At 50.9% G+C, this 19,936-nt stretch overlaps 2 non-coding genes across 2 annotated transcripts; one reads left to right on the top strand and one right to left on the bottom strand.

Annotated features, from left to right (window-relative positions):
- Positions 1-4,005: 4,005 nt before the first annotated feature.
- On the bottom strand, positions 4,006-4,077 carry TRNAE-UUC (transfer RNA glutamic acid (anticodon UUC)). The gene has a single exon. It is a non-coding gene; the product is annotated as a tRNA-Glu (tRNA).
- Positions 4,078-10,530: 6,453 nt separating this feature from the next.
- Positions 10,531-10,602, top strand: TRNAR-CCU (transfer RNA arginine (anticodon CCU)). The gene has a single exon. It is a non-coding gene; the product is annotated as a tRNA-Arg (tRNA).
- The last annotated feature ends 9,334 nt before the right edge of the window (positions 10,603-19,936 follow it).

Genomic DNA, 19,936 nt, shown 5'->3' with positions numbered 1-19,936 from the left:
CTCTCCCCATGAGGAATAAACCCTCTTGTGCAAGAGCTCTTCCACAAGAGGGCAGTATTGGCAGGCAACATTAATTTCTTGTGCAAGAAGCCCCTATCTGAAATGACCATCAGTGCTTTCTTGCGCAAGAGAGTGTCCACTGCCGTGGATGCTCTTGCGGAAGAGCACATCTCTTGCACAAAAGCACATGGCAGTGTGAACGCTTTCTTGTGCAAGACCTTTTGCACAAGAACTATTCTGCAAAAGAGTTGTTGCACAAGAAGCCGCCAGTGGCTGCTCTACCTCGACTTAGAGCCCCAGGAGGCACTGGGGAGTAATGACTTTGAATGGCCCTGGGCAGGAGATATTTTGAAATAGCAATAGTGGAGCATCCACACTATGGCTATTGCAAAATAGATATTTCAGAAGAGGCGTTATCCCTCATGCAGTGAGGTTTACAGATTAGGAACTAAGCCGTGGCTGACTTTTGAGATGAGTGAATAGGAAGAGAGAGGGGCCACTGGAGGCTCTTTGCCCTCTAGATGTCTCTGCTTGTGAAAAAAATAGGGACCACGCACCATTGGAGAACATATGTATCAATCCTACTGCCTCTCACATGCTAAGCAAATGCTTTACCACTTGAGCTAATTCCTCTGCTATGCAAGCACCAAACCTCTTGGTGACTGCCCTTCTCCACAGGGACATCTGTCTTCCAGGTCAGTTAATCCTGGGAAAGGAGAAGGCTCCAACAAGGCTCCTCCTCACACTCGTGCTTGGGACCCTCATTCTCTCTCTGGCCTCAAGGACAGATTGCAAGGAGATTCCCTGCAGCAAAGTCGGGGGCATTTCTGAGTGGGCCCCTGCCCTGCTGCCTTTCCCACCTGGACACTGTCATGGACTCGCTATGAGGTCACCACCTCCCAACCTCGTTTAGTCTAATAAGCTGAGGGGCTGCAAAAGGCCCTTGTGATGGCCTGAAAATAATCGGCGTAACAGCATTGCGCAAGAGGGTTTTCGTTGTGCTAGAAAGGGCAGTGTAGACAGCTCCTTCTGGTGCAAGAGCTTCTTCCGCAAATATGGTGGCTATGCAAATGAGGCTCGGCAATATTCCACATTTAGCCTCATTTGCATATTACTCATGCAAGAAGCTCCCTTCAAAACACCTCACACCGGTGAGTGAGGGTGACTGTGGATAAACCCAGCTGTGCTGTAGAGCAGCTGTTAGATGGTAAAAAAGAGGGTCCCCTTTGTCCACCCTAAGCTACTCACACATATAAGAAAACTTCAGTTGAAGACACCAGCATGTGTGTCAGGATAGCTGAGTGGTCTGAAACACCAGACTCAAGCTACTGTCTTTCCCCTAGTGGGGTGTGCTGGTTTCTAAATGGAAGTGTGGGTTAAAATCCCACTCCTGGCACCTTCTCTTGAGAGAAGTGAACTGATTTTGATGTCTCCCCTGCCGTCGTAGATGTGCTTGCTTAAGGTTTCTCTTAGGCTGCATCTATAACGGCTGTTATACTGCAATAACAATGGGAGCGTCTACACAGCAATTCCATTATTCCAACTTCTGTAAAGCTCCATCTAGACCAGTGGTCTGAGGAGCCAGGAGGTTCCCAGGCTGCAGACAGCCAAGCCCACAGGCAAAGACAAAGTGAAGTCCCAGCCACTTCCTGCTCAGCCCAGCAGGGTCTCTGTGTGGCCCCCAGACCTTTGGCTGGGGGGCTGCCGGGGCCCAGCATGGGCACGACCTGTGAGTGCGACAACAGTTAATGTCTCTGTGTGGCCCCCAGATCTTTTGTTTGCTGTTGCCAAGTGGAAGGGCCCAGATTCTACAACACTCACAGGCCCCACAGGAGGGGGCTGGTTTGCTGCTTCACCCCATGGCCCAGCAACAAGACCCCAAACTCCCCCTGTGCCCTGAGAGTGCAGTTTGCTGAGAGCCTCCCCCCTCCACCACCTACCTGAGACTCTGTTTGCTTGAGACCCCAGAGCCCTCCCTTGGGCTGCCTGGCATGTGGGGAATTAGGGCTAGTGATGGATTTGCAGAGTCCCACAACAGCTGCTGCCAGCGTGCGGATGTGCACGTCTGTCTGGGGTTACTGGGCACCGGCCTGATTGGGTGAGTCCCAGATTCTGTTCCTGCCAGGATGGACAAAGCAGCAGGGAGAGAGGAGCTTCAATAGCTCAGCTGGCAGAACAAGGGCAGGTGTTCTTAGGGGGCTGGCTTGATGCTGCTCTAAGGAGAGCTCCTTTTCCCTTCCCTGGCAGAGGAGGGGCAGGACTTGCTGGCAGGGCAGAGAAGGCCCTTCCAGGAGGCACTGCTGGGCTCTTCACAGAAGAGCCAAAGAAGGGATAAGCCTCAAGAACAAAGGCTTTTACCAAAGCTTGGGATTGAACAAGGGACCTTTAAATCTTCAGTCTAATGCACTCCCCATTGAGCTACTTTGGCACCTGATGCACTGCCCTCTTTGGGCCTGCTTCTTCTCTCCCAGTACGTCTCCACTGCATGTTGTGCTTGCACAAAAACCTCCCCCTGTCCGTGTGGCTGGCAGTGGTTGCTAGATGGATCCATTCACATGTAGCTTCACTGAAACCCCCCTGGTTTCTGCCTTGAGCCTCCCCCAGCACAAGGAGTGGTGCCCAATAGAACAGTCCCTGTAAGAAATGTGTCACTTTCACCCCTGGGAACAGCTCAGCCATGCAAAGGGGCTGCCTGGGGCAGGACATTAGCCCTGGAGGGCAGGGGTGGGTGTGGCAGTGACATCACAAGGGCCTTTTGCAGCCCCTCAGCTTATTGGATAAAGGAGGTTGGGAGCCTGTGCAGGGGCAGGCCAGGCTGCCTGAGAAATGTGCTGAACTGCTGGCCGTGAGTGAGCCAGGTAACTCTCCCAGCCAGAGCCTGTCTCTCGCACCCCAGGCCCTCCTTTCCCTCAATCCTTATATGGTACCCCACATAAACCAAACCTTCTGCCCCCCTGAATCCACACCCCTCCCAGATCCTGCACCCCAACCCTCTGCCCCAGGTCACAACCCCACCCCCTGCAACTGTTCCTGCACCCCAGTCTTCTGCCCCAAGATCCTGTCTGCACCAGCCTCCATCCCAGACCCCCACCTCCTCCATTAATAGCATGGAAAAGTGCAGCCCTGGGAGCAGTTCCCCATCAAAAGTGATTGCCCATGAAAGCCCTAAGCTGTGCAGCATCCCAGCCCTCCCCAGCTGCTTAATGAGCCCTGCCCAGCCAGGGTCTCAGGACTCTGCCCATGGAGCTGCCCTGTCTTCTCCAGAGCCCTTTGGCTGGCACTGGGGAGGCCTGAGTCCAGGCAGTGCCCAGTGGAGCCCAGCGAGGGCAGACGGAAGGGCTGGTACTTGGGGTGGGGCCGGGGGCTGTTCTGAAAGGCTGCAGGTGCCGTTAGACCTTTTTGTCCTTCCCTGTCTCACCCCAGCGCTGAGCAACACTCAGTGTCGGTCTGAGCATCCATCCTGCTCTGGGACCTGTCTTTGTGGCAGGAACCTGCCCAGGCGGCTCCAGCAGTGAGGCCCCTCCCTGGCAGCACCAAGCAGTGAGAGCTGAGTGAAGGGGGAGGCAGGCCCAGGGGGAGAAGGCTCCATGACTGTGTCAGAGGGAGGCTCTACCCTGTCCAGTGGGGAATCGTTGCCTCTCCGAGGGGCCCAGGCCTGGTGGGTCATTTCCCCAGGTTACTGAGTGAGGGCTGGAGCCAGTTCTGGGTTGTCTCCTCCAACAACAAAAGCAAACCAATAGATCTTGTGCGGACCTGACACTGTGCTGGGCTAGTGCTGTGTGCGCCACAGAGCTTCCTGCAGGGCTGCCCACATGGGAGAGGGGAGGGACCGTTTGAGTCACCAGCTCTGGCCCTTCTGAAGGGCTTGTGAAAATGGCAGGTGCTGTCTTGGCAGTGAGGGAGAGGTGGGAAAGGGGCCCTGAGTGAACCCCTTGGGCCACAGCTGCTGTAACAATGAGGTGAGATGAATGAGTAAACAACTATCATGTGAAAATTGATGCTGGTTTCCCTGACTGGGGATTAAACCCAGGCCTCAGCAGCGAAAGTGCTGAATCCTAACCACTAGACCATCAGGGACACATAAAAATGCCTTTTTCTTTACCTACATTAGCCTTTCACAGGCCATTTTCTTTCCCCTTCAGGACAGGGGTCCATTTTCCATTTCCCAGGGGACAAGAACAGAAACCAAACAGAACATCAAAGCAGCCAGACTGGGCCATGCCAGCTGTCCATCTAGCCCGGGATCCTGTCCCATGACAGCAGCCGATTTCATTGCCCAGTAGGAAACCTCAGAACAGACAATTGTTAAGTGATCCTTCCTGTTGTCCATTCCTAGCTTCTAGAATACACCAGCTTGGGACACCTGCCCTGTCCATCCTGGTTAAATGCCATTGATTGACCTTTCCTGCATTAAATTATCCAGTTATTTTTTAGACCTTCTTGTAGATTTCACCGTCATAACATCCTCCAGCAAGGAATTCCACTGGGTGCAAATATGCTTCCTTTTTAACTTGGTTACTTACCAATTTCATTCTGTCACCCGGGATCTTGAGTAGGAGAAAAAAATTCTTATTTGCTTTCTGTACCACTGTCATTATTACATAAAACTCTGTCCCATCGCCCCTGAGTCGTCCCTTTCCCAAGCTGAGAAGAAGAAGTCCCATGAATTCCTGGGAGCTGCTGTTCCAAAGAAGAGGCATTTCCCATGGAAAAGATGGCCAAGCCCAATCCCCTACACAGAGCCCCAGAAAATACCAATGGACACTGGGTACTTGTAAAGCTCCCTCTTGGGCAGCGCTACGGAATGCATCAGGCTGGCCATTGGGCTGACGAACCCATCAACAGATGAGTCCCCGTAAGACTTCTCAGCCCAAGTGCAGAGACTGTGGAGTCTCCCACTCCCAGCCCAGTGGCAGAGGGGCAGCGCCCTGAGGAGGTGGGTCCCGAGGCAGCGGAGACCTTTGAAGGGAATGGAGACGTAAGGTAAGAAGGAAGGAGAACAAGTCACCTCTTCCCAGGTGAGATGTGGTTGGAAACTACCAGATCCAGTGCAAGCTGAGCTCCAAGGGCTGGTTCCTGCCTGGTAGCTCCTTGCAGGGCCTGGGTTGAGAAGTAACAAGGAGCCGTGTGTGGCCAGGAGAAAGGGTGCAGAAGGAACGTGGATAAAAGAGCAGGGTGGGGGAGCAGGAACAAGGGAGGGTGTCAAAGGAAGCTGGGGGTGCTGGGTGGGAAGAAAGCAAGGGGAATGGGGTGGCTGGGGCCTGGGCATGAGGCAGAACATGATGTGTCTTTGTGTCTCCTTCCAGGAAAGGCCACAGCCACACTGCCCCAAAGGTGCACAGCTACAGCAGTGGCACTTTCAGGGTGGACCCTGGACTGTGTGGCTGCAACGACCTGGTCTCAGGGAAGGCATCACTGAGAAGTCTCAGCCCCAGCCCTGCCTCCTCCAATCTCAGCCTAACCTGTTTAGCTGTCTCCCAAATGCTCCTGAAAGCCAGAACACATGCTGCTCATCTCTGCACCAGCTGGCAGGCCCTGGAACTGCTTTGTGGGCATCAGGGGAAACTGCAATAAGAGAAGACACTGGCTACGTCTAGACTGGCATGATTTTCCACAAATGCTTTTAACAGAAAAGTTTTTCCATTGTAGAAAAGAGTGTCTAGATTGTCATAGACGCACCTTTTGCGGCAAAGCATCCATGCCAATCTAGACGCGGTTTTGTGCAAGCAAACCCCGATTGCCATTTTCGCCATCGTGACTCTTGTCCCCCCTGCTTTGGGATGGGCAATGGCAACAGGTGGAGGAACTGGGAGAAAAGTCCCAGAGAGCAGCCCCATGACTGAGCTGGCCAAGAAGCTGCTGGGTATGGGGGAGGTGAGGAAGGCAGCCCCCAGTGGTGCCTGGCCAATATGTCTGTTCTGCCCCAGCTGTAGGGCGTAGGCAGGAGAAGATGGGAGTGAATCCTGCTACCTATGCCATGGCTTGGCCCAGGAGAGCTGGGATCTAGGAGCTTTTCACCCAGCTTTGTGGGAGGCCAAGTAGGAAGGGGCCTCTGGAGGCTCATAGCCCCCTGGCCTGCTGTATCTGTGGAAAGGGGGAAGAGGACACTCACTTGTCACTGGGGAACAGGGCGCATGGATCCCACTTGTTCCTGCAGAAAATGAAACAGGCTGAGCATTTTGCAGAGAACAGGCCCGAGCCCTTCTCCTGTCCCTGGAGAGATGGAAATGGGGCTGTTCCTTTTGGGGAAAGACGTGGGTGTGATGAGAGTGAGGTTTGAGCTCGAACCTCCCCACAGACCAGAACCCCACATTAGGGGCAAGAAAAAGCTTTGAGCCAGGCAGTGGAAAACACTTGGCTCCTGTTATGCTGTGATGGGATATTAGGAAACTTTTTGCATGCAGCCTGGCTAGCTCAGTTGGTAGCACATGTGACTCTTAAACTCGGGGTCATGGGTTCAAGCCCTATGCTGGGTGATTCTCTTCTTTAATTCACATTCTCAGCCTACAAGCAATTCACTCAGTTTTCACCAGGGTTTTAGAACGAAAAAGTCTAGTCGTAGGGTCCAGCTTTAGGAGAACCAGAGACAGAATCAACTGCAATTTCCATCTTCTGAGGAGAAGGGAAGAGGATTTTCTTCTCCTCAGTTCTAGCCACATCAGCCCAGGGAGGAGAAAAAATAACTCGCCGCCTGCTGATTGTCCCGTCAGCTTCTGTAGCTTCACCTCCTTCCACAGCAGCTCCAGCTTTGAGCTACAAATCTCAAGGGGCTGGTGAGGAAATGAGGAGCTGGCAGCTTGGGTTAGTGGCTTCCCTAAGAACAAGAGGTGGAGTGTTCACAAGGTGCATTCCCCTCTCCCACAGAGCAGGGTGTTAGAAAGAGCTGGGAACAGAACAGTCAGACAAGTTCCATACCCAGCCGTGTGTTTCTGTGGTGTAGTGGTTTTTATGTTTGTCTAACATGCAACAGGTCCCTGGTTCAAAGCCAGGCAGAAACACTGGGTCTTCTCTTATTTCTGCTCCTCTCGGTGCCTGGGATAAGCCCAACTCCTATGCGACAGAGGGGGTGACATCAGCTGAGAATGCCCCTTGGTGCCAGCCTGGGGATGCCAGATGGGTCAGTCCAGGCACCTGATGGACACTTGTGTCTCAACCTCCCCTGCCCTCGGAAGCTGGCGTTTGGGGCTGGCTGCTCCTGCTGCTTCCATTGTGTGACTTGCCCAAGGAGGAAGTGAGGCAGGAATGGGGCAGAGGAGGGAGGCCAAGCTGAGGGGGGCAGGACAAAAGCTCAACAACTTTTGAATATCTAGGTAGGCATACACCACCTCCCTGCAGCTTAGAAGTCCAACATGCTTTCTATTGCACCACAGAGCCTGATGAACTTCTAAACTTGATATCTCCACTCTGCTTTGTAGCATGTAAATTGCTGGGGGAAAAGAAAGGGGAGGCAGGTTTGTCTCTTTTAGGAGAGCAGGTTGAAAGAGGGAGGGGGCTACCGAGCCCCCGCCAGAGAAAATAAGAGACAAGAACTGAACTGCACCTGGAGAACGTGGGCATTGATCCCACTGCATTTTGCATGCTAAGTAAGTGCTCTATCAGCTGAGCTAGCTCTCCTACCTGTGAGAGATGTGTCTGCCTCACCTACCTTGTTCCAGAGCTGCCCAAGGCTCCTTTCTGAAAGGGCTACTTGTGGGCCTGAGACCCGTGGGCCGGCTAGCTCGGAGGTTTAGGATGTGGAGCTCATATCACACAGACACGTCTTAAGAGCAAGCCCCTTATTTCAAGCCATAACGGGCTCGCTATTCCGACATCCCTGCAAACATCATGGCGCAAGGAGTGAGGGATGTTTCAGAACAGCAATTTATTTGGAACTAAGTGCTGTGCAGCCAGCGCCAAATTACAAAATAAGCTATTTCAAAATTGACTCGAAATAAGCTACACAATTGTATCGCTTATTCTGAGCTATGGGACACACCCCTAGTGAGTTAGAGTCCAGCTCTGCCCCCAGCTCCCTGCCCACCCACACATGTACTGACTCCCTTGCTGCCATGGGGCTGTTTGCATTGGCCTCTTCTCTCTTTAGCCAGGCTTCTGCCAGGACTGAGACTGAGGCAGGAGAATGTGGCCTGGCTCCCTGCACCTGAGCCCTGCATTTCGCATCCCTTCAGAGACAGATGACTGTACAATATGAAACGTTGTTGTTGTTGCCTTGGAAACTCCCCACAGACCTTCCCCTGGGGTCTCGGTTAGCCCGCTCACACTGCACAGCTTACTTTGAGGTGAGGGTGCTCTGTAGATACACCCAGCCTGTTGAAGGCCAGCCTGCTGCGGGGAGGCTCTGGCCACTTCCTTTCCTTGTCTCTCTCAGACTATGTCTATATTCCAGGGCTACGTCTATACAGGCAGTCCCCGGGTTACGTATAAGATAGGGACTGTAGGTTTGTTCTTAAGTTGAATTTGTATGTAAGTCGGAACTGGTACATATTGTAGGGGAAACTCTAGCCAAACATTTTTTTTAGTTTTGGATAGCATAGGGAAAGGTTAACTCCCCTCTAATGTTTGTTTTGCTGTCTGTTCCCCTGTTCAGAAGATTTCACATCTATTTCTGTCCCTGTGACAAACTCAGGACTAAAGGAGTAACTCATCAAATACCAAACAGCTCTGCACCATGCTTTGAGCTAATAGCTTTATTTCCACACACCACCCAGGGTTCTAGGAGGAGGGTCCTTTTTTTGCTAACACAATGAGGCCAGCACTTTGTTTGTTTTGGTGGAGTCTTTGTTTGCCCAGGGAGCCCAGCATGTATAGGGGGAGGAGGGGCGGAGAGGCTGCTTTTGTCTGCTGTTCGGCAGCCTGTTGCTCAGGGGAGGGGGCAGCCTGTTGCTGGCAGGGGGGGAGAGGGGAGGCGTGCAGGATGCGAGGCCGCGGGGGAGGGCAGCGGGCGTGGGGAGGCACTTTTCCTCTGCCCGGCAGCTCTGCGGGATCCCTGTCCCTGTGGCCAGCTGCTGCAGGCAGAGGCCAGTTGGAGCCGGCCGAAGAGGAGGAGAAGGTGGATTCTAGGACCCAGGTGAGCGAGCCCCAGGGACGCTGCTGCGCTCCGGGAGCTGGCATGTATAGAGGGGAGGAGGGGCAGAGAGGCTGCTTTTGTCTGTTCGGCAGCCTGTTGCTCAGGGGAGGGGGCAGCGGGCGTGGGGAGGCACTTTTCCTCTGCCCGGCAGCTCTCCAGGACCCCAGTCGGAGCCGGCCCGAGGAGGAGGAGGATCCTAGGACCCAGGTGAGCGAGCCCCGGGAATGCTGCTGCGCATGTGCGGGAGTTGCCTCACCCCGTTCGTATCTAGGGATCCGACGTAAGTCGGATCCACGTAAGTTGGGGACTGCCTGTACTGCAGGCTTTTTGTGCAAGAGCAGCTGTTCTTGCCCAAAATCTTGCAGAGTGTCTACACTGCAGGCACGTTTTTGCGCAAGTAGATTTATAGTATAGCATCAGACAACAGGGCTTCTTGCGCAAGAGTTATTCCTCTCCCCACGAGGAATAAGCCTTCTTGCGCAATAACTCATCCACAAGGAGGCAGTAGGAAAGTAGGAATAAGAAATCCTCCGGAAAAGGGCTTATTTTCCGGAGAATCGCGTCTAGACTGGCACTTTTCTCCGGCTTATCCCCAAGCTGGAAAAAAGCGTCAGCCATGTAAATGCCGCGGGGGAGATTTAAATCCCCCATGGATTTGCAATTCCGACTTGTCTCATTAACATCGCTTTTCCGGAAAGGGATGCCAATGTAGACATAGCCAATGTGTTTGCAGCCCTCTCTCTAGCCTCTCCCAGAGGTTCAGTGCCAGCTCCTTCTGAAACCCTGCCTGCCCCAGCCCCTCCCACTGCAGCCTGGGGAAAGGGGAAATCTCCACAGAGACACTCCCAGATGGGACCCTCAATCCCTTCTGCCCTCAAGGGGAAACCTCACAAAGGAGACTCCAGGCAGCCAGGCCATGGGGGTCTCTGAGATGCCCCAGCCCTGTAGCCTGTCCCACCTGGCTGCTGCCATGGACCCTCTGTGAGGTCACTGCCTCCCAACCAATGAGCTGAGGTGCTGCACAAGGCCCTTATGATGTCACTGCTGCCTCCCAGGGCTCATGTCCTGCCCCTGGCCAACCCCTTGGCATGTGTGAGCTGCTCCCCCTCCCCCCACTGACTCAGGGCTGGTTCTGGGGCTCAAGCAGGGAACATCAGAGGCTGCTCAGGGGGACACATTGGAGCCTGTGAGTGTTGCTCCCCCTGCTGTACTGACACGGCCATAGAGTCTCAGGAGGCTGCAGTGGTGGGAGACAGTTCCCTGGTTTCAGGAGGGAGACGAGACCTCAAGATCTCTGATTTGGAGCCAGCTACAGATACCCATAGAAAGCTGATTTTCAGAGGGGTGTGATCAGCCCTTCCTGTGTATCTGGCTTCTTCAAAGAGGCTTCATCAGGAGCTAAAAGTTGAAAATGGGCCATTTAGAAGAGTGAATTTCTGTCTCTGGGAAGGTTTTTTTTGTGTGCCCCAGTGGCCTAATGGACAAGGCATTGGCCTCCTAAGCCAGGGTTGTGGGTTCAAGTCCCACCTGGGGTTAGTCTTCTCTCACTGGCAAAGAACTTCCTCTCTCTGAGACAGTTGGCAAATTTGCTCCATGGTGGCTGTTTCCCTCTCTACAGAAGCTGTTCACACCCCTCATTAGCAAATTCTGGTGTTAGGTTCAGTTCTGAATGCTAAAAGTCCAGGAAACCAAAGTTAGAATACAGGCGCACATTTTGCTCTGGAAGGCCCAAGAGTGAGATACAGACAGAAGAAGGTGGCTGTGGCTGTAGCAGAGCAGGGTCTGTCTTCAGGCAAAGTGGAGCCTGAGGATGAGAAGGCCCATGGGAGGCAGAGACTCCAGAGCGGGGGCAGAGGAGGCTTAGTTATTTGGTCTGGCAAAGTGACAGAAAATACCCAGGCCCTGAGCATGGTGCGGGCGAGGCCCATGGGGCAGTTTGCCTGCTGGGGTTTGGGGGGTGGAGAAGCTGGGAAGCTCTGTGAGTGGATAAGGTCCCTGGCTGAGCTGCGCCACCTGCCGTGTAACTGTCCCTCGTCCCCTTTTGTGTGTCTGTTGCGCTTCCAGTGTCTTTCCTGAGGCACGTTCATCCAGCAAAGACCACCCCAGGGATCTTGTATCTTCCTTTGTGCATCTCAGCCACAGACACTTTGGGAGGCAAAGGTGTTGTGTGCACCATGGCTCAGCTGGCTAAAGCACCTGCCTTGTAAATAGGAGATCCTGGGTTCAAGGACCAGGGGTGCCTTAGTGCAGCCTTTGCTCACATTTTCCCAGGTCCTTCTGGGACACAGGAGAGGCCTCCCCTGGCCACCCATGGAACTGCTGGTTCAGAAAAAGGTTGATTGGGGAGGAGTGTTGGGAAGAAGGAAACCACAAGTGAGAAGCACCTTCTCTCCATGGCTGCAGGAGATGCAGAGGTTGCACCCTCAGGGTCTCTGAGCACGGACACCCCCAGGGAATCACAATGGCATGTGGTGCTGGCTCTCCTGTCCCAGCAATTGCAGTCAGAGCCCTGCCTTGCCAGTGCCAGTCACAGCAGCATCTGAACTTGCTCCAGGCTTGTGGTTTCCTTCTTCCCAATACCCCTCCCCAATCAGCCTTTTTCCTGAACCAGCAGTTCCATGGGTGTCCACGGGAGGCCTCTTCTGTATCCCAGAAGCTGCCAGGCTCTGACTCGTGCCCCCCCTAAATGCTCTTTTAAATTGGTCTTTATGGTCCTGCTCAGGGTGTTTTTCTCCTCAGCAGCGCACAAGAGAGAATCTGTTGCCAGTGGCCCTGCAAGGCAAGACGAGCTTTGCCTGCCCCCCTCAGCCTGACTCGCTACTTGGCCCCATTCCTGCCTCTCTTCACAGTGGCCGAAAGGGGCTGCGGCTGCTGCCGACAAGGAAGAAGCTGGAGGCAAGGTGCTGGCAGCAAGAGATTCCAGCTGCCTCTTTGCCCTGGGTTTCAGTGTGCCATGCCAGCCACCAGCCACCTTGACCAAACCTCAAAGCATCTGGACTAGTGAGCCCACATCACAGTGAGTTGCTAGTGGTCCTGTCAGAGAAGAGGCGCCTTTCTGAAAGGGCCATTTGTGAGCACAGCTCCTGCTGTTACCCTGGGATGCAGTAATGATTAATTTAAAACCCTAATTGGACGCGCCCTGACTTGTAGTGAAGATGGTAAATATCCCAAGTCCCAGAAGAAGGGATCGCCTGAGGCCGATTACTCGTGGCCGTATCTATCATTGGCACGTGGTTTTCCAAATAAAACTTCGAGTCTCAGTTGAGGGCCAAACCATATATTATAAAGTTAAGATATACAACAGCATGTAACAATAACTCTATAATCCTCCCTATCCCCGAAGACAAAGTAGATAGTAAAGACCCCTAAACAATAGGACTGTACATTACATTCACATGGCCTAGAACAGCTGAGGCACTCACGACCTCTATGCATTGGCTAGTTGCAAGCCGTGGCAGAGGAACAGTGAGGGGATCCCTCGATGTCACTTCAGGATGAGACCCTCTGGTTTGATGATGGATGGGATATGGACTATAAGTCGAAGGCCTTCCGCTCTCCGGTAATAATCCAATGGGATCCAAATGGTTTTCACCCAGGAATTTTCCACAGGAATAAAAAACCCAAAAATAGAACCCACCACACTCACACAAACACTACACTGACTATGCTCACACTCTCACACTCATTCTACCATTCACGCTACCACAGAGAGACATTCTACAGAACCAAACGCAATCAGGAACCCAACAAGAAAAAGGGAACCCAAACTGCTACTGAACTGGGGTATTTAAGCACTCTCCGGTGGGAAGATTCCAAAGGTGCTGAGTGCACTCTTTTGCGGGTGGGGTGCATAACATTCTGAACTGTGTGCAGCTATTTTGAGCCGAGTGCACAGCAATTCGGGCCGTGTGCACAACATTTGGTACCGAGTGCAAAGAATTAGAATGGGGTGCAGAGCACTAGTACCATGTACAATTTGGAAAGGCGGGAAACTTCCAACTGGCAAACTTCCTTGGTTCGAACTAAGATAGATGGTTCGAATCAACTGCCTTAGTCTGGTTTAATCAGGATTCATAACACACTACTTCACCATTTCCCCTCCACACAACCAATAAACACACAAACTGAGGTAACAGCTCTGTGAGGGGGAGAAGCCGGGGCATTTCCCTGCATGTGTAAAAACCATCACTGCCAGCCCAGGCTGGGCCAGTGCGTTGGCATCCTTCATGTCTGGAGTGTCCCGCCAGGGAAAAACTAAAACTCTATCAGGAGATAAGGGGTCAGGGTACTTCCTGGCAGGATCTATAGGGCTTGGGGTCCCTCCACCCCTGCCCAACAGGAAATATAGGATCGGGGTCCCTCCACTTCTCCCTACCAGGAGCTATGGGGCCAGAGGACCCTTCACCCCCCAGGGGGCTGCCTCTCTCACCACCACCGTACCTGGCAGGTGCCTTGACCAGCTTAGACATGGGGCTACTTTCTGGGAGTTTTCTCCAGCTGCTCCATGTGTTGCCATTGCCCATCCCAAGGGAGGAGAGAGTCACTCTCCATGGCTGCAGGAGCTGTAGAGGTTGTACTCACAGGTTCTCTGGGCACTGACACCCCCAAGAAATCACAAGGGCGTGTGGTGCTGTCTCTCCTGTCCTAACAAAAGACAGGACTATGCAGCAGTTTAAAGACTAACAAGATGGTTTATTAGGTGATGCGCTTTCGTGGGCCAGACCCACTTCCTCAGATCAAATTCTGGAAGAGAATTGGCATGACCATATATCCCAAAGGAATACAATGGGAAAAAAAGCAAACACTGACGAATCAGATTTAGAACAGAAGCGGGGCAAGGGGGGAGGGGGATAGTATCTATGAGATAATGATACTCTGGGTGATAATTGTGGAAGCTATCTTTGTAATGGGTAAGGGAATTAGCATCTTTTTAAGGCCCATTCGTAAAGTGTCAAATTTAAGCATGAATGACAGTTCAGAGATTTCTCTTTGTAGTCTGGTGTTAAAGTCTCTTTGAAGTAAGATACATGTAGTAAGATCGTTAAGACTATGCGTAGGTTGGTTAAAATGAAAGGAAACAGTTTTTTCCTAGTGAAAATGTCTGATGTCTGATTTGTGGCCATTAATTCTTTGGCAAAGTGTCTGAGAAGTTTGTCCAATATACATAGCAGAAGGACACTTTAGGCACTTTACTTTCCCTTGCAACAAAAGTATTGTTAAAAGTATTACCGCAAAAGAGCATCTAGATTGGCATGGATGCTTTTGTGCAAAAGCATCCATGGCCAGTATAGATGCGATTTTGCGCAAGAAAGCTCCAGCGGCCATTTTCGCCATTGGGCTTTCTTACGCAAAAAATTCCTTCCCTGTCTACACTGGCCCTCTTGCACAAGAACACTTGTGCAAGAGGGCTTTTTCCCAAGCGGGAGTGTCAAAGTATTTGTGCAAGAAGCACTGATTTTGTACATTACAAAGTCAGTGCTCTTGCGCAAATTCAAGTGGCCAGTGTAGACAGCTGGCAAGTTTTTGTGCAAAAGCGACCACTTTTGCACAAAATCTTGCCAGTCTAGACACACCCTACTTGAGTCCACACAGCAATTCTGTCACTTTGAAAGAAAATTGAAATAATGGAGGCCTTTTTCTGATGTTGGCAACACTCATTCCATGAGGAATAACTCCCTTCAGAAAAAGCTATTTCAGAAGGGAGGGGATGTGTGGACAGTCCATTGCTGCTATGTCAAAATAACTTCTCCCCAGGGTCATTTTCACTTATTCCTCCCCACTGCCTCCTGGGACTCTAATTCGAGATAGCATGTCCACGTTAGGGAAGCCCGGGGCTAATTTTGAGGTTTCCCTGTAGTGTGGATGCTCTATTTTGAAATAAGTGCATTCTGGAAGATATCTTCTGGAATAGTTTATTCCAAAATAAGCTTGCCGCATGGACGTACTCTTAGCTTTCACCAGGGTCTTACGCAGGAAAAGTCTCTTTCTCTCACTGAGCTATAGCTGAACTAAAGAGCAGGCAGATTGATTCTAGGGGTGTGTCTACACTGCACTACAGATCTTATTTCAAAATAGCTTATTGCAAAATCTGGCACTATTCCAAAACATCCCTTACTCCTCACAGAACGAGGTTTACAGGGATGTCAGAATAGCGACCGTGAAATAACGGACCTCCTGTGAAGATGCAGGATGGCTATTTCGGAATACTCCAGGTATCTTAAAAGACCGTTGCACTGGAGATGTAGCCTAGGAGAACAAAAGGGATTTTCTGTTCTTCAATTCTACCCCCACCTGCTATCCAAGCAGTCAGGCTGGGGTCAGTTCCCAGCCAAGCAGGCTCTGGCCCAGCTCTTCCCTTTCTTCTACCCCAGCAATCGCCTTGCTACAAAGCAGAGGGAGGAGATGCTGACCAATACAACATGTGGGACTCTGTGGCACAACAGAAAGTGTGCTAGATGCCTCAGCTGGGATGCTCAGTGTAGGTCAAACATTCAAAGGTTATGGAGTCAAATCCCACCAAAATCACTTTAGCTGCTCCCTGAATTCCAGGGCAGCCTTCTGCTGAATAGGCCGTGAATGTGGCCAAACGGGTCTAAAACAAGGGAAGAGGAACATGGCTGACCACCAGGAGCTCCAAGTCTTTGCACAACAGGGAGCTGTGCTTGGAACCCACCCACAGCGCCGCCAAACATACACAAGGCAGTGCAAAGTGGGAGGAGAAAAGAAAGTCCAGCTGCCTTCTGGGGCTGCCCCTTTCCAGAAGTGTTATGGTGGAAAATGCTGCTGCCACTTTGCCACCTCTGCCTCTCCCTGACATTCCTGGATGTTCTTTTCTGCTGCCTTGTCTCTGTTTTCTACCTTGCACCTTTCCCCTCCCCTTGTCCAGAGGAAGCCAATTCCAACTGTTTTCAGCACATGAACATTTTCAGACAGAGCATGAGAAACACGTCAAGGATGAAGCAGACAAGGCTGAGTCAATCAAATGGCCCATTGCAAGGTATGAAAAGCAAAGCAGCGTCTTCACTAACTTCTTTGTCAGTAAAAATCAAGCCACAGAGGGAAGTTACAAAATTGCACTTTGTGTTGCAAAACATGGAGAGCCATTTACAGACGGAAATTATATAAAAGAGACTTTTTTTTCCGGCTGTTCAGATGCTTGTTCAATGGCTTGCCCAATAGAGACACAATTGTCTCCAGAATAAAAGACTTGCCTTTGTCTGCCAGGTTGGGGCGAGTGGCATGGGTGAAATGGCAGGAAATATTAACAAACAGCAGACGGTGGCATTAAAAGATGCAGCAGTATCAGTATTGTGCTTGGTGAGTGCGTGGACATAAACAATGTACCACAGTTAGCAGTTCTTGTGAGACACTGGGCCTTAGAAAAGTTTGAGAAGAGCAGTGCTGTCTAAAGCCCATGCCTGGCACCGCAACAGGGGACAATTCAGCAAAGACGTTTGTCAAACGTGTTGAGGAAAGAGGAAATGACATCACAAAAATATTTTCTGACACCTGATGGTGCCCTACTATGGTGGGAGAACAGAAGGGATTTCTAAGGATCATTGAGGAGCCCATTGGCCACCCAACGGAACATTTTCATTGTATTATTCACCAAGAACATCATTGTGATGAGATTTCTGATGCTGAGCTTAAAAATGGGATGGCTACGGGGTGAAGATGGTGAATTTTCTTATTGCTCCATCTGCCTGGATGCATTGGCAGTTCCAAGTCCTGCTTGAGGAGATGGACAATGCACACAAGGACCTTCCGCTTCCCAGCAATGTTCGTTGGTGAAGCCATGGGAAGGTTTGGACGCGTTTTGTGGACTCTCCTGTTGCAAGCAAGATCCTTTTGCCAGGAAAAGGTCAAAACTACCCCAAACGGGATGATGACATTACTTTGTGAACAGATATTTTCACATATGTCCATCCCGGAGCCGGTTAATGACTGAACACTCAGAGGCTTGTGTGCTGTGTAAAGTATCAAACCACGAGCCCAAGATCAGAAAAGTCGGCAAGGCAAAGCAAGGCCACAGATCGACCGGTCATCTGAAGAAGTGGGCTGTGCCCACAAAAGCTCATGATATGATCTATATGTTTTCTTAGTCTTTAAAGTGCTACCAGACTATTGTTTTACTTTTTACTGAAAGATAAGATCTGCGTCTTAATTTCTTTATTAATGAAGCTGCTGTAAGTAGGACTTTTATTGACTTTACAATTATCAAAGGCACTTGGACCCATCCATAGAGGTGAATAAGTCAGATTTTGACATTCCACCTCGAAAAGGTTGCTGACCCTGGTCTAGCTTGTAGCAAGGTACAGAAGCAAGAAGAGCTTCCTTTGCATTGCAAATTGCTTTTTCTTTCATTTTTTTTAATCTGAAAATAATCCTTGGGGATCTCTGATCCGGCCACACAAACATCACTTTTCCCTTTTCAAATCACCATTTTCCCATCACACCTTGTCACATGGAACCTCTTGTTTTTCTTCCAACGCTGCACACACAAGCTCTCAACTCTTCGTTCCCGTACTGCTCTCTGCGGGGGTTTAGCACGGTGAGTTGATGTGGAGGAGAAACAGAAAACCCCTCCCAGGACAAGGAGCTGCTCCCTTCTCTGACTCTCCTGGGGCTCCCTGGGCTTCCATGGAAGCAAACTCCTGGGGGCTCAGGGGAGGGGGTGTCCCAGCCCCGCCCTTGGCTGCTAGCAGAGAAATCCTGCCAGCTCCATGTGTCCTGCAGGAGGAGCCCCCAGAGACGCAGGAGAAGCAGCACAGGGGTTTGCTGTGGGGTAAATGAAAGCAGAGGACAATGGCTCCTCTCAGGGGGTTGTTTGGGTTGATCTTGTGACCCTGGTGGATGAATCTGGAGGTTAATTGGAGTTTGTGTCAGTGGGTTTGGTTGGGCTCAGGCCCGTCCACTGGTCACCTCTTCGACCCAGACCTCTCTGAGCAGACCCTGAGCAGAGGAGGGACCCCTGACTCCCTGTTCTGACCCCTGTGGCAGTGGAGAATGGACCCAGCTTCATCAGGTGCTTCTGAGCTTCTAGTGAAGAGTAAAAGCCGGGATGGTCCCAGGAGTTTCCAGAAACATGAACCAGACTTCTCAAAACCCTCCCTCCACCACGAGAGCCAGATTTTGTCCTTGCCTGGCAATGACAATGTTTCCCCTTGAGCCCAGGGACAGGCTGCAACCTCAGTTACCTCCAGGGGGTGCACAAAGAATTTGAATCCCGCCGCCTCCTCAGCAGAACCACTGTGCAGCACCCCCTCCTTTGGAAAGTAAGTTGGAGGTGGTGGGCTGGGTGGGAGAGTGGGGGTCAAACCCATGTGGTGGCTGCACTTGGGGCCAGGGCTGAGTCTGTGGTGTACGGACAGCACCTTATTGTGCCTAACCAGCTTTCAAGTGATGGCTGGACGAGGGTTCTCGTCTGTGTGTGTTTCACTGGCGTGGTTCTGTCCAAAGCACGTTATAGGTTTGGTTTTGACCAAAGGCTCCTCAACGTCATTGCTTATTATAGATCCTCTCACATAGCCATAGCCAGTGGAGTGTTCTCGTGAGAGACACTTGAGGAAAAGGGGCGGCCCCCACTCAGGTCCCACTGATGCCATATCCACCGTTCAGTCTGGCCTCAGTAGGAGATGTGTCTGAGCCAAGGAGAGTAAAAAAAAAACCTCGTGGATGGAGGACGTGGCTCAGCTGATTCTCAGCCACCTAGGAACAGGCTGTTTTTCTAACTCAGCATTTTTCAACTCTGTTGAAACAAATAAACAAAGAACAGTTTCCCTCCAGCTCTACCTCAACGAGCATTTTGAAGAGGTGACCTAGGGCCTGTAAATACCTTGCAAAACAAGCCAAGCTCCAGCAAGACGACCAGGCCACACCAGGTGCAAGCTCCGTTGTTGCCCAGCACAGTGGGCCCATCAGAATTTCCTTGTGGTGGAGTGTGGTCTTGCCCTCCTGCTACAGGAGTCCAGGGGTGACATGCTACACGTTACCCTTTGGGAAGTGTCTCGCGTATAGTACAACATTAACAGCATCTTGCCCCTGTTCTTACGTTGTATCAGAGGAGTTTGTGGATCACCTTGGGGGGTGCTGTTACGTACGTGTCATAGATCTGTATTATGTAAAATTACAAGCACTATTTTAAAGACAAATTTCCTGACCACAGTACAGATCTCCTGTAAACATTTAGGCTGTGTCTATAGAGCATCCTTAGCTGGAAATAAGCTATGCAATATGCATTAAGTAAATTGCGTAGCATTTCGAGGCTATTTCGAAATAGCTTATTTCATAATTTGGTGCTATATTCACAGAACCAAATTTCAAAATAACTCACTATTCCAAAATGCCCTTAACACTCGTGGAAGGAGGGTTACCAGGACGTTGGAATAACCTGCCCCTTATTTTGAAATAAAAAAAATGGGCTGCTTGAATAGATGCAGAATAGCTATTTTGGGATACTTCTGGTATCCCAAAATAGCTCTGCAGTATAGACATAACCTTTAGATAGCAGCAAATATTAAAGTAAGCCCTCAACAGGGAAGAGGAAACTGAGACTTGCATTTTGTGGTACATGTAGGGCTTGGACAAAAGTGATTTGGTTTTTTTTGGAACATGTCACAGTTTTGGAAATCTATCAGCAGATTTCTTCAAAGGAACTTCAATGAAAACGCCCATTTTAAGGGAAATACCCACATGAACCGAATAGAAACAAATAACATTTATTAAAAAGTTATTTGTACAGAAGTAACAAGACTCATATTTAAACATGAATGTTCATGGCACACGTCCCAACAAGCGCCCATGACTTCAGTATTGGTGCATAAGACCAAACTAACTCCACTCAGGGATGGAAAAACTTAGGGGGACACT

This window comes from Pelodiscus sinensis, chromosome 31 (genome assembly GCF_049634645.1).
Source record: "Pelodiscus sinensis isolate JC-2024 chromosome 31, ASM4963464v1, whole genome shotgun sequence".
Taxonomy (NCBI): domain Eukaryota; kingdom Metazoa; phylum Chordata; order Testudines; family Trionychidae; genus Pelodiscus; species Pelodiscus sinensis.
Note: the sequence above shows the minus strand (reverse complement) of the source record. Positions and strands in the feature narration are given on the sequence as shown.